Source organism: Equus asinus, chromosome 7, assembly GCF_041296235.1.
Source record: "Equus asinus isolate D_3611 breed Donkey chromosome 7, EquAss-T2T_v2, whole genome shotgun sequence".
Classification (NCBI taxonomy): Eukaryota; Metazoa; Chordata; class Mammalia; order Perissodactyla; family Equidae; genus Equus; species Equus asinus.
Genome location: NC_091796.1, coordinates 65,977,847 through 65,988,507, shown reverse-complemented (window position 1 = coordinate 65,988,507; position 10,661 = coordinate 65,977,847).

Here is a 10,661-nt window from a genome sequence, read left to right as displayed (position 1 = left end):
TAAACCTAGCATTAAAAACAAACCAAAGAATATAATCCAATAGAAAATGAACAGAAGATAGACATTTCACTAAGCAGACGTACAGATGGCAAATAGACACGTGAAAAGATGTTCAATATGAGTAGCCATTAGAGAAATGCAAATTAAAACTACAAGGAGCTATCACTACATACCTATCAGAACAGCTAAAATGAAAAATAGTGACAGCACCAAATGCAAGGGAGGATGCAGAGAAACTGGATCACTCATATATTGCTCGTGGGAATACAAAATGGTATAGCCACTCTAGAAAATAGTTGGGCATTTTCTTTCAAAACTAAAATGGACTTACTATACGACCAGCAGTTGGCCTCTTAGGCACTTATCCCAAAGAAATGAAAACTTATTTTCACACAGGAACTTGTACATGATTGTTCATAGCAGCTTTATTCTTAATAGTCCCAAACTGGAAACTACCCAGTGTCTGCAATGGCTAAAAGGTTAAACAAACTATGATACATTCGAACCACGGAAAACTACTCAGCAATAAAAAGAACAAGCTATTGATACATGCACCAATTGATTCCATTCCACTGCATGATTCCATTTATATAACATTCATGAAATAAGATAATTATGGTGATGGAGAAGAGATTAGCTGTTGCCAGGGTTAAAGATGGGGAGGGGAGGGATATGGCTGTACGGGGGTGACGAGCAAGCCTTGTGGTGACGGTACGGGTGAGTGTCTTGATCAGCGTGATGGTTTCACAAGGCTGTACATGTGATAAAATTGCACAGAGTTATACACATACACACAAATAAGTCTTACTGGTAAAATCTGAAGAAATTGTATGGATTGTTCCAATGTCCATTTCTTGGTTTTGATAGTCTACTATAGTTATGTAAGAAGTTAACATTGGGGGAAGCTGGGGGGAAAAATAGCTGAGGATATCTCACAACTGGCAATGAAAACCCCTAATGAGGTATTTGTAGCTAATGGGAGAGAATTTATATTCCTGACTCCCAAGAGGATTAGAAACTCTTCAAGAGCAGATGTATTTTTTATATCTTCAGAGACTGGCACAGTGCCTCTCCTAAGCAAGGGAATCATATGTTTCTCTTGTTGACACTGATAAAGGATTCTGAACCCACAACTGGGTAATCTGAGTGATCTTTGTCAATATACTAAGAAAAATATTCATCACCATTTTGAAGTCATTTTGTGATTAATTCACAGAAGAATAAAAGGATAGTAAGAGTTTATTGGAAATGTTAACAAGAATTCAAATATAGCAAACATCTTCGTTTTAAATAAATATTGGTGCAGAAACAACAAAAAAAGATTCAAGGATACCATCATATATCCTTTTAGCAAAACAACAGTCCAGGTTCTTGTCACAAAAAATTGCGTGATGACATGCAATGAGTGACTAACTGGATGAAAACACCACATTTCCTTTTTGTCCTTAGAAATACATAGGTCACTTATTGATTCTTGAGTTTGAGAAAATTCGTCTACAATATCACCATGTGAAAACTCATAATTTGAGATTTCATTTGTACGATCAATTCTGCCGTCATTCTTAGAATCTAGAGTGCTATGTGTCTCTTTGCATTTATCTTCTGATTCATCTAATAATTTTGAAACAACTTCCTCAGTCAATTCTCTTTGCCACTGCGGATGGAAAATGAAAACTTCTGAATTCTCCGTTTGTTCTGTGAAATCTTAAAGCCAACTGTAATGATACTTCCTCCAGTCTGATACTTTTATACCTTCTTGAAAAACAATGCAATACTTTGGGCAATGCAATAAGAAAACAAAGGGTAGCCATTTTTTCTTTACCACTGCATCATCCTTTTAGGAGATTCCATTATTTTTCCAGTTTCCTGTAATTTAACTCTTTTTTTAAATATATCTGGGAAAAATCGAAGAGTATGATAAAAGAATTCCTTAAATGATGAAATAGCACAACCTGAAGACAGAAAAATAAAATGAGTAAGATCTCATAATGTGTTTTAGATTTATAAAAGTGTCAGTGAACCCATATGGTAATCTCCAAGATAGAATGAATTTTATTCAATTATTTTAAAGTAAATTTTCTCTTTGTTCTTTGGAAGATTTCTAAGAAAGAATCAAAGCCACAGAATAATACTCTTTACCAATAGTTAGAACTGCTCCAAAAAGAAAATAAAAAACTAATATCTGGTCCAATGGAGCCTAATGGCACATTGCAGGTTAATGATGAGTTATTGCTAATTTGTTTTGGATAACACGGTTACAGAGACAGACACCTGTTGGTTGCCCACCTATCACCCATTCCCCTCTTTTTATTTAATTTAATGAAGCCCTCATTTTGTTTGTTAACAGCAACAAGATAACTGATTTAAGCCATACCTCTTTGCCAGCAATTGGTCTATGGGTGGCCATGTTCTAGCCAATAAAATAAGAAGAAGTTTCCTGGAGGGATTCCAAGAAAGTTTTCCTTGCTGACAAAGACAAGTGAGAAGAGGAAGTGGTTTTGACCTCATCTTCCTGACTGTTTGGATCCTTTATGCTCAAAGCGGCAGCAGCCATCTGTGTCTGAGAGTGGAGACACTGACAACATGCTGAGAATGACTAAGCAGAAAGTTAGGAAGAGCCTGGGTCCTTGCTGACGTCGCCGAGCCCCCGAGCCGTGCCTGCAATGCCATTCCAGACTTCTGCTTGTGTGAAACAACAAATGCCTGCATTCGTTAAGCCAGTTGTGCTCAACCCTGGCCACACATGAGAGTCACTCTCAATGCCTAGGCCACGCTTCAGACCAGTGAAACCCAATCTCACCAGGGGGAGCCAGGCTTCCCGGGGATTCCAACGTGCAGCCGATTTTGAGAACCACCAGTTTAAGCCACTTTTAGTTGGGTATTCAGTTTCTGGCAGGAAAAAATTCTACATGGTACAGTTTTTGACTAAAAACATGTTTATTTTTAGCCAAATAAAACTCAGATTTCCAAAATGGTGAAAAGACCAGAACCAGTTTGTTTTCTCCTCAGCTTTGGTTCATCCATCTGTGAAACATTCATAACATTGCAGTTAATTTCCACAAATACTTGGATGACTGGCTGGGACAAATGTACAGTAGCAGTTGTGATGCTAAAAATAAAAATACACCCAGAACAACAAAGAAACATGGCTTCGCACGTCTCTGCGAAACTCTCCCATTCCCTTTGTCTTTACCGTAATTTCCAGTTTGCTTTTTTAATGCTTGTTGCTTCTCCAGCCTTCCAGGCAGCAGCAGCTCTGAGTTCTCCAGGTGTAAGCAACCCAGGGGCATCAGGAGACTCCCCCGGGAGGAACGTTCCATCAAAACCATAGACACGCCGTTCCCTCTCACATCTGTGCTCCTGGGAGGAGAGCCGTGAAACACAAACAAGAAAACAAAGACCAGGCCTGGTGAAATTTCCTATCACTCTAGTGCTTTCAGACACAGTCTGAAATTAGATTGCTTGCTGGATGACGGACCACAGAAACGTTTTTTCTTTTGCCTCTAGAGATCCCTTTAAATAATGGAAATGAAATGAAAATAAGAAGTAAGTAAATTCACAAAATTGATGATGAAGTGAAAGGGGTAAGGGACACCCGTGCATGAGAGCATTCAATGAATTTAGGAAGACCGAAAAAAGGGGGACTGCCCAATGAAACAAGGCAGGAAACTATAGACCAGTTCTTGTCTTCCTTGGCCTACGAATCACCAAGGAATCTGGTTAAACTGCAGATTATGATTCAGTAGGTCCAGGGTGGGTCAGGAGGTTCTACCGCTCTAACAAGCTCCCAGGTGCTGCCACTGAGGCTGTTCTGGTCTGTGGGCCACATGTGGAGTGAGCAGCAAGAGAGAATACATGAGGAGGTGCCACTGCCCCGGGAAGGTGCCTGTGCCCCGTGGGACCTGAGAGAGGCTTCAGACCTGGCAGAAGCCAAGGATACTAAGCACAAGCCTGTACTTCAAGTGTTGAAAACCCATTACCACAGGGTCCAGACAGTCAAAGGAAGAGAGCTAGTGCCAGAGCCCGCTGCCATAGAATTCCCATCCAGAGTTACCCAATCTTGTAATTTTTCAACAGAAGACAGAAATCTAGAATTTCTCTGAAATGTGAATTTGTTTCATTCTTGGTAACTAATTAAAATGGGATGCTGCTCTAAAGAAAGTGAGCACATTTTCTAGGGAGAGCCAGAGAAGCACATTCTGGCATTTCAGGGGTTCCTGCCTGCTCACAAAGTCTGAGAAGGAAGGAGTAAACCAGAGAGACAAAACACGGCGGGCAGGACAACGATCAGGTAGTAGCGAGAACTTGGAGAAACCCGAGGATGGGGTTAAGGGACTTGGTGGAGGTGAGTGGTGGAATCCCGTTTCAATCTGACATGGGAAACGTTCTGCACTGAGTGATGGGGGCATGACCCTGGCCCTGTGCAGAAGGACTCCTAGCTGGCTGCTTGCTCTGCAGTGACCCAGGGTCACAGCTGCATGGAAATGTAAACTCTTACTGGTTTTCCTTTTATTTATTTTTTTTAGGAAGATTAGCCCTGAGCTAACTGCTGCCAATCCTCCTCTTTTTGCTGAGGAAGACTGGCCCTGAGCTAACATCCATGCCCATCTTCCTCTACTTCATACCTACCACTGCATGGCTTGCCAAGCGGTGCCATGTCCGCACCCGGGATCCGAACCGGCGAACTCCGGGCCACTGAAGCAGAACGTGCGCACTTAACCACTGCGCCACTAGGCTGGCCCCCCAGTTTTGCATTTTTTTAAGATGAACTCATAAACAAGTTACAGACATTTGAATGGTGGTTATAGAACAGAATGAAAATGTTATACATTGATGGCCTTTAGGAGAAGAGGGTAAGGAATTAGAAGGCTAGCATCCTCTGCTCACACAGCGGGAGGTCAGGTCGCTTTCTGTGGTGGCTGGAACAGAAGTTGAAACAGGTGTGTTGACTGAAGGTAGAGTGATGACCTGTGGCCAAACTAAGAATAGTGACATCACTGTGGGACAGAGCAGGTAAATGAGCTAAATTCTTGTCTTTCATAGCAAGACGTTAAAACTAAATGTCCCAAGACGATTAGTAAGAAATAGCAGTAGAAGCACGTTGTTAGAGATGTGCAGGTTGCCACTGGAAGAACCCAAAGCAAAAGGGGTTGGTTAGAAGCCGCTGCCTCTGAGGAGCAGAGCGGGGGCTGCGGCTGCGGCTCTCCGTTATCAGCTGGTCTTTTCTTTTTGACTTTTTGACCATATGTGTTATCACTTTGATTAATTATAAATGTGTATGTATGTGTATATACATATACTAATATATGTAACAAAATATGTATACGTTTTAAAGCACAGGCTAAATAGTAAATTACAGGAAACAAGTACGAACCATAGAGGGCATCCCCGTTCACATGACAGAAGTGGCTGCAGAGCAAACATGTTGACTCATACACGGTACTGAGGGCCTCGAAACAGTGAGAGAGAGAATGATGAAGACAGCGTGGTAAAACGTTAACATTTAGGGGATCTCATTGAAGGGTATATGGGAATTCTTTGTACTTTTTTGTAAATTTTCTTTAAATCTAAAATTATTTTTTTAAAAAGTTAAAAAAAGAACCACTGAAAAATCTAATATTTTTCTTCCTCTTTTCCATAAAAGTATTTCAGAATCTTCAAAAATGGCTTACAGTAAATTCCAAACGTGAGCACCATTACATAAATTTGTTTGGAACAACATCTAGACATTTGAAAGCTAAAGAAAAATAACGTGTCCCGCTCTTCGCAGGAAAGCGTCTTGTGCTGTCTGGGTGGAAGTTCAAGACTCGCTTGACAACCGAGAGAGCAGGCCAGCGAGGCTTGCCTGGAGGCACTGAGCTGGCCAGTGTGGAGAGCCGCTGGGTCGCTGTGTCGTGGTCCGACTCTGCCCGAGAGAAAGGCTGGCAATGCCTGACAAAGGCAGGCTCCGGCGCTACCACCTCGGGAGATACCATTTTCCATTGACCATACACGGCTTATTTCTTGAGGCTGCCCCTGCACGTCGGACAAGATCGTAACCTGATGTGACACCTGTCAGCAGAAGTCCAATGCTTCCTTTTCCATTTACTCAGACTGGAAGTGAATCTTGTTTCAAACATACGCTTCATTTATCGACAGCATTTATTGACTGCATAGCACGTGAGAGGCACGGATCTCACATCTTGTACTAGGTTCTATTGTCCCCATTTTTCAAATAAAGAGGCTGAGTTTAGAGGCTAAATAACATATGCAAGGTACATCACTTATAATACCCCTGTGCTTTAGATTTTTATCCAAGTACAGAATTAGGAAAAGTACCTGAAAAGCACAGAGTAATTTACTTATCTATACCTGGTACAAACTGAAGACCCTGAAGAAGGTCATCTTAAAGGGACTGTCCTTGAGTGACAGTCAAGGATGAAGTACTCTGTTGTTAATGAGATCAAATTAACGGTATAGTAAGGCATTTTTTAAAAACTACCTATGAGGAATTATGTTAAGTGAAATAAGCCAGCGAGAGAAGGATAATCTGTGTATGACTCCACTCATATGAGCAATTTAAAATTATGGACCAAGAACAGTTTAGTGGCTACCAGGGGAAAGGTGGGGTGGGGGGTGGGCACAAAGGGTGAAGTGGTGCACCTACAACATGACTGACAAACATTAATGTACAATTGAAATTTCACAAGATTGTAACCTATCATTAACTCAGTAAAAAAAAAACTACCTATGAAAATGAAGTAGTGACATGGAAAAATTCATATAATATAGTGGTCAAAGGAAAAAGCAGGTTGCCAGTGAAATAGAACAATGTAAAATAAAAACAATTTGTACATAGGAAAACTGTTCAAAAGAAATACAGCAAATTGATAACATTGTGGTGAGATAATGGGAGATTATAATTTTATCAAAAATAATTGTTTTTCAAATAAAAAAACTGTATATCACTTAAAAATATATATTTGTTTAGCAATCACGGAAACCTGCTTAATGGATATCAGAGTCAATGTCTGCCTGCAGGGATTCAAACAAGATAAATTTTTTTTAAAAATCACACTTGGAAGGATAAAAGGAATTTAAAGTGAAGAATATTTACACTTAAAACATGGAACATTCATTTGCTATTTGCTAAATGGTTTGGCAGTAACTTGACGGTTGTTTTGCCTTAAAGGTATTTACTAGCCTGCTCTCGGTGGAAAGAAAGAGAAAATATCAGGGTACACCCTTGTGCAGGAAAATCAGGTTATTTCCTGGGTCTCTCCTGATCATCAACAATAGTCGTTGAGGATTCTCTGGGGGATCGCTGCCTTTCCTCCAGGCCAGAAAACCCTGAGAATAGATCTGTTCTGCTCTGTTTGCACGGCACAGAAATACCCACCCAACTGCCTTCAAAGAGATTGAGGTGGCCTCAGCTGATGGCTCTTTGCTCAGTATTGTAAAATCCAAGAGAAAGACAGTGTATAAACATAACATTTTCTCATTTCCCTTGAGCAGGCATGATCCTAATATTTATGGAAGGTTGCAAAGAGCCACTTGATGCAGGAGCCAGGTGACCATAAATGACAGAGGAAATTCACCTGAATTGGTTCAAGATGTGTGTTGCCGGGAAACTATGTCCAGGGGCAAATAATCATATTGATTCCCGGGAAATGGGGACACTAAGTAAGTGAACAGACGGGTGCAGCCACACAGACACCATTTAGGCTTTTTTTTTTCTTAGAAAGATGAAGAACATGGTCTTATTTTGTTTTAAAACTGATGGAAGATTTTGAGGAAAAAGAATAAAGAGCAATTATTTGCTATAATCATCAATAATTATTACTTATGATACATTTACAAGGTCCTTTGCATACATTATTTCTCATTTTCAAAACAACCTTTCTATTCTTCAAGTAAGGAAATTGCAGCCCAGAAAGGTCAAGTATTTCCCCCTTGGTCACACAGTAAAGGGCAGAGTTAGGATTTGGAATCCAGGTCTATCAGACTTCAGCCTGCACTCTTCGCCATAGCTACCAAATGATGATTTCTTTGTGGTCAGAGGAAAATATTAAAATGAAATAAACAACAGGAAATTTCTTTGTGGACCTAGAAGGATGTTGGACATGGCATTAGATTCTGTTTGTGAAGACTGGATATATGTTTGCCAGTGAACATTTTTTTCTCATATTTTCCTCACATATGCTAGGGGAAAACATTTTGGGTCTCAATTAGATTTCAAGTGTGTAGAGGGCAGGACCACATCTCTGTTATGTCCATGATATTGCAAACTGGGAGCAAATGGGAGCAACGAGGCTTCCAGTGTTAGAGCCAGCTGGGTGTCACTTGCCACCCGTGTGACCTTGTGGGGGAGTCCCTTAGGCCATGTGAGCTTCATTTATATATGGGGATCATCACACCTTGTAGCAGGGCTCTGAATTTTATCCCACAATCCTGGAGGCAAAGGGCACATTCTTTTTCTAAATCAAAGTTAAACTGACTTTAACCCCTATTTCTCAACGTGGGGGGCTCTTTTCTTGGAGAGCACCACCAGAACAGGGAGCTGGGGGCTGCTTTGGGGGGTATGGAACAGAGAAAAGTCTTTACACTCAGCCTGCCTGATTGCCACTGAGATGCTCACTGTCCAGTCTGGTCGGGTCCCCCTCCGGCAGGCAGCCCCATTCCTCCTCCGAAGCTCAGACCACACTCTGGCTCCCTGCTGCTTCCGGGCCCACAGCTCTCGGTGGCCAGTCCTTAGGTGGCCAGGAGCAGCACTGCTCGGGAATGGTTCTACCAACTGGGGAAACTGCCCCCAAACTCCACCCCTACAGACCTGGGCAGGGTGTCCCAGTGCATGGCGGGCCTGCAATACCACAGCACCACGTGATTTCAGAAGAGCATCCAGAGACAAGCAGTTTGTATTTTAAGAATTCTATATTTAATGTGTTGATTTGAGTTAATATATTAAGCCCATGACGTACAGCTTTCTTTTAAAAGAACTTTAAGTAAAAATGAGTTGATGTTAAGCGCACAATAGTAATACCACCAGGAATAGCAAAAATCTCAGAGGGCTGCAGGGCTGCCTGAGGCTTGGGAAACATTTGTGCAGGCACGGAGCTGTCCAATAGAAGTGTCAGGTGAGCCACAGATGCAGGCCACTCACGCACAGGCACGCCTCGTTTCACCGCGCTTTGCTTTATTGCACTTTGCAGATACTGTGTTTTTGAGAAATTGAAGGTCTGTGGCAGCTCTGCATCACGCAGGTCTGTCAGCACCATTTTTTCAACAGCATTTGCTCACTTTGTGTCTCTGTGTCATGTTTTGGTAATTCTTGCAATACTTCAAACTTTTTCAGTGATGTTATATTTGTTATGATGATCTGTGATGAGTGATCTTTGATGTTACTATTGTAATTGTTTTGGGGTGCTGAGAGCCACGCCCACGTAAGACGGTGAACTTAATTGATAGGTGTGTGTGTTCTGACTGCTCCATCAACCGGCAAACCCCCATCTCTCTACCTTCCCTGAACAAAATAATACTGAAATCAGCCCAAGTCATAACCCTACATTGGCCTCGAAGTGTTCAAATGAAAGGAAGAGTCACACGTCCCACACTTTAAATCAGATGCTAGAAATGATTAAGCTTAGTGAGGAGGGCATGTTGAAAGCCGAGATAGGCCAAAAGCTAGGTCTCTTGGACCAAACAGTTAGCCAAGTTGTAAATGCAAAGGGAAAGTTCTTGAAGGAAATTAGAAGTGCTACTCCAGTGAACACACGAATGATAAGAAAGTGAAACAGCCTTATTGCTGATGTGGAGAAAGTTTTAGTGGTCTGGATAGAAGGTCAAACCAGCCACAACCTTCCCTTAAGCCAAAGCCTAATCCAGAGCCAGGCCCTCACTGTCTTCAATTCTGTGAGGGCTGAGGCAGGAGGAAGCTGCAGAAGAAAAGCCTGAGGCGAGCAGAGATTGGTTCCTGAGGTTTCAGGAAAGAAGCCGTCTCCATAACATAACAGCACAGGGTGAAGCGGCAAGTGCTGATGCAGAAGCTGCAGCAAGTTCTCCAGAAGATCCAGCCAAGATCATTAATGAAGGTGGCCACACTAAACAACACATTTTCAATGTAGATGAAACAGCCTTACATTGGAAGATGCTTCATCTAGGACCTTCATAGCTGGAGAGGAGAAGTCAATACCTGGTTTCAAAGCTTCAAAGGACAGGCTGACTCTCTTGTTAGGGGCTAATGCAGCTGGTGACTTTAAGTTGAAGCCAGTGCTCATTTACCATTCCAAAAATCCTAGGGGCCTTAAGAATTTCGCTAAATCTACTCTGCTTGTGTTCTATAAACGGAGCAACAAAGCCTGGATGACAGAGCCCACTATTGAGACCTATGCTCAGAAAAAAAGATTCCTTTCAAAATATGACTGCTCATTGACAAGGCACCTGGTCATCCAAGAGCTCTGATGGAGATGTACAAGATTAATGTCGTTTTCATGCCTGCTAACACAACATCCATGCTGCAGCCCATAGATGAAGGAGTAATTTTGACTTTCAAAACTTATTATTTAAGAAATACATTTCATAAGACTATACTGCCACAGATAGTGGTTCCTCTGATGGATATGAGCAAAGTAAATTGAAACCTTGTGGAAAGGATTTATCATTCCAGATGCCATTAAGAACATTCA